This window comes from Scyliorhinus canicula, chromosome 25, assembly GCF_902713615.1.
Source record: "Scyliorhinus canicula chromosome 25, sScyCan1.1, whole genome shotgun sequence".
Taxonomy (NCBI): Eukaryota; Metazoa; Chordata; class Chondrichthyes; order Carcharhiniformes; family Scyliorhinidae; genus Scyliorhinus; species Scyliorhinus canicula.
The window spans coordinates 10,498,150-10,502,667 of NC_052170.1; positions in this window are offsets into that span (position 1 = coordinate 10,498,150).

Consider the following 4,518-nt stretch of genomic DNA (forward strand, 5'->3'; position numbering starts at 1 on the left):
CCCCCCAGCTGTCGGTTGTCCTCGCCAACAGACAGCTGAAAAACAAAATTAAAAAACAAAAAAAAAACACGAGCGTTTGAGCTCAGCAGATGCGTTTCTGTGCATCGATTGCAGACTGGCATCTTGCAATGCCGTGCCTAACAGATGTCCTCGGATAACCGTGGCACCATCGGCCCCCCCTCTGCCATCTTCTGATGAGCGGGGAAACAGCAAGGGCTGCTGCTGGCCAGCTCTTGGCTGTCGGCCGGGCAGCTCGTTTGCTCAGCGGACGGGAGGCAGCCCATCGCTCGGGCCTAGTGAGCCTTGCCCACCAAATACCGCTCGGCCTCCCGGGTCGAGCGACGCCGCGGTAGGCTTCACTGAACATTTCAGGACGCGTGCAACATATTTTCAAAAACTAGAGATCCCCTTCCAGAGCCTGAGCGGCGGCCAGCCTTTCCTGCCCCTCTTGTCGCCTGAGTTTATCACAATCCGCAGGGAGGCTGAGCTGCCTCAAGAGGATTTTTTTTAAAAATAATTTGCGTTAACCTGGGCTGACCGCACTGTGGATGGGATCTGGCAGTCAATCGAAGAAAGACTATTACTTGCAGTGGATGATTAAATTATGCTCGAGAAAAGTCTTCAGTAATTGATAATTTATGTTGCCGTGGTGACTGTGCATCTCCATTTGATCAGGATACAGAATAGACAGAATATGTTTCCTGATACATAGAACAAGAACAAAGAACATTACAGCACAGGAACAGGCCCTTCGGCCCTCCCAGCCTACGCCGATCCAGATTCCTTATTTAGACCTCCTACTTACCTAGGGGGCTTTTCACAGTAACTTCATTGAAGCCTACTTGTGACAATAAGTGTTTATTATTATTATTACTTATTGCCCAGACGATCCGCATCCCTCCATCCCCCGTCCATTCATGTGTCCATCAAGATACCTCTTAAACGTTGCTATCGTGCCTGCCTCCACCACTTTCACTGACAACGCATTCCGAGCACCCACCACCCTCTGCGGGAAAAACTTTCCCCGCACATCTGCCCTAAACTTTCCCCTCTCACCTACAACCTGTGCCCCCTTGTAATTCAGTCTCCACCCTGGGGAAAAAGCTTCTGACTATTCACCCGGTCTATTCCTCTCGTAATTTTGTAGACCTCAATCAGGTCTCCCCTCAGCCTCTGACCTTCCAACGAAAACAATCCAAGTTTATTCAACCTCTCCTCATAGCTAACACCCGTCAGACCCGGCAACATCCTGGTAAACCTTCTTTGCGCTTTCTCCAAAGCATCTACGTCCTTCTGGTAGTGTGGTGACCAGAACTGCGCGCAATGTTCCAAATGTGGCCTAACTAAAGTTTTATACGACTGTAACATGGCCTGCCAACACTTGTACTCAACGCCCCAGCCTTCTTGACCACCTCTCATTAAATCCCCTCGTTGGCCGCAAACTTTTACAGAGAGCTGGACAAAATGCTGACATAATTCCGAATATTCCTGAGGGATGATTTCGAGAGAGGGCTCATTGCGGCCTTGGACAGGTTGTACACTCGCAGTGAGGCCTGCATTCGTCAAGGACCAAGTCCAATGTGGGACTGGAGTGTTGCACCCTGTTTCCCTCTCCCCACCTGCTGGGGGTTGGGGGGGCGGGGGGGGGGGGCTGCTGAAGCATTTGTCTCATTCCACCCCTGGTTGAGATCAGCAGGCCACACCTTCCAACTCACCCTCAATTCGGAACGGTCATCCACGTCATTCCTTCACCCCCATACAGGGTTGTTTGTAATGTCCCCGCAGATCCTGGTCAGAATTGGAGATGATTGGGCAATGATCCCGGCTGCCATTGTGCAATTGTAGGGGAGGGAGTGAATGTTTGTGGAAGAAGGAGCAATCAAGTGGGGCTGCTTTGTCCTGGATGGTGTTGAGCTTCTTGAGTGTTGTTGGGAGCCGCGCTCATCCAGGCAAGTGGAGAGTATTCCATCACACTCCTGACTTGCGCCTTGTAGATGGTGGACAGGCTTTGGGGGATGGGGTCAGGAGGTCCTTTTCATGGACCGCTAAATTATCTGTCCCGCCCGTGACAATACCCACGGCGGGAGATTGGAAAATCTACCCCCAAGTTGGTGCTCCAGTGATCTTTGTGGAGCAAGGACATCAAGGAATGTGGAGCAAATGTGAGGAAAGACTTGAGGTACAATCAGCCATTGTCGCTTTGAATGCCGGAGTAGGCCCAAGGCGGGCGGGGCTACTCCATCTTCTGTTCCTTTTCAATTTCCTGTGAGTACAGCAGCAAGGAGATGTTGCCTGGGATAACCCCCCCCCCCCCCCCCCCCCTTCTCCCTGTGCTTCCTATTCAACATCTCCATTGACAGTGAAGCGGTAGAATCCATCTCAAGATCAACCTTGGGTACAAACTGCACAACACGAGCACGTCAATCAAGTAAACTGCCAGAATGTTCTCTACCTTCTATTCCCCATGTAAATCTGTGCAAATGAATAAGCACCAAAACCTTCTCCTTGGTTTAGTCCAGGAAGTCACTTGGTGAAGGATAATACTGGAGCCAATCTTTTCACAGTCTTACATTTTATTTACAGAGTGGAACATTGCAAGCTTACACCTCCTAACCAGATCCCAGTTTCTTGAAGTGTCTCTCTTTATGTGACAATAAGATTGTAAGAAATATAAACAGGAGCAGGCCGTTCAGCCCCTCGAGCCTGCTCCACCATTCAATGGGATCGTGGCTGATCCGACATTCCTCACATCCACTTTCCTGCCCTCTCCCTGTAACCCTTGACTCCCTTAACTGATCAAGAGTCTATCTCAGCATTAAACATGCACGAGGACTCTGCCCCCCACAGCTCTCTGAGGCAGGGAGTTCCAAAGACTCACAACTCTCCGAGAGAAGAAATTCCTCCTCATCTCGGTCTTACATTGGCCTCCCCTGTGCCCTCTGATTACATAGATTACATAGAATTTACAGTGCAGAAGGAGGCCATTCGGCCCATCGAGTCTGCACCAGCTCTTGGAAAGAGCACCCTACCCAAGGTCAACACCTCCACCCTATCCCCACAACCCATAACCCCACCCAACACAAAGGGCAATTTGGGTCACTAAGGGCAATTTAGCATGGCCAATCCACCTAACCTGCACATCATTGGACTGTGGGAGGAAACCGGAGCACCCGGAGGAAACCCACGGCACACACGGGGAGGATGTGTAGACTCCGCACAGACAGTGACCCAAGCCGGGAATCGAACCCGGGCCCCTGCGAAACAACAGTGCTAACCGCTGTGCTACCGGGCCGCGTTTAAGTAAAACCCCAAGTAATGCGATCCACCTGAATCGAGTTAAACCCAGTTAATGTGCTCCTCAGCTGCTGCTGAACCGCTCGCGTTTAGTTGAGTTAATCCAGTGCATTATCACTTCAAAGCAGCTACAGACTTTGCAGAACAAAAAACACTTCCCTAAAATGTGAATTAGTCAGGATCCCACCACGCGGACTGGCAGGGAGACAGAGCCGTTTTCTCCATTATCACTGAAGGGAGACTGTCTGCTGTCAGAGTCAGCAGAATGGTTAATCACAGAACTAGCACAGTCCGGGTCAAGGCCACTCAACCCATCGACTCACTTCGCAGATTATGGGCGGGGTTCCTTCCCTCCCCCCCTCCCCCTCCACGTGTTTTTCAGCGGCGCGCCGTTCGCTGGGGCCGGAGAACCCCGGCTGATGTATTGCTTCGCAAGACGGGGTCGTGCTGCAACTTTCACATCGGCCAAGTGACGGAAAGACTGGTGCATTCTGCCAGATGGGTCACTTGGGTACAATGTCCCGCTGTGGCCTTTGTCACATCGCTTCAGGGTGACTTCAATAAAACCAGGCTGCTATTCCAAATTTGGAACACATCACGACACACCGCGCGAGCCTGAATCCCCCACCATTCCCCAATCTTAACTAGGCCCCCGTTGAGCAGATGGGCAAGTCACTCGGAGCAAGGCTGCAGGATTCCTCCTTAAAGGCGAAGATCAGGAACGTCTCTGAAAATATTCTCTTGAGTTGGGGAGCTGGGACAGACAGGCCTTTCCTGTCAGGCCCACCCTCCTGGGAAGGGACCTCCCTTTCCCTGGATTTCCCTCCTTCATTCGGACGCGAAGCGCTCTTCCCCCTCAAAAGATTTCCCTTTGCCACTCAATGGGACCGAACTTGGAGGAGCAACGAACAAAGAGGATGCCACAAAATTCCTGCAACAGGACCCAGGTAGGCAAGCAGAATGGGCAGGCCTGTGGTGGATGGAATTCAATATGGAGACGGGCGATGTGTTTTTGGCAGGAATGACGATCGTCCCCATCACAAGGAGGATTTAACCACACAGTGCAACCTGAGGCTAGAACTTACATGTGAAAAAATGAAATGAAAATCGCTTATTGTCACGAGTAGGCTTCAATGAAGTTACTGTGAAAAGCCCCTAGTCGCCACATTCCGGCGCCTGTCCGGGGAGGCTGGTACGGGAATCGAACCGTGTTCTTGGCCTGCT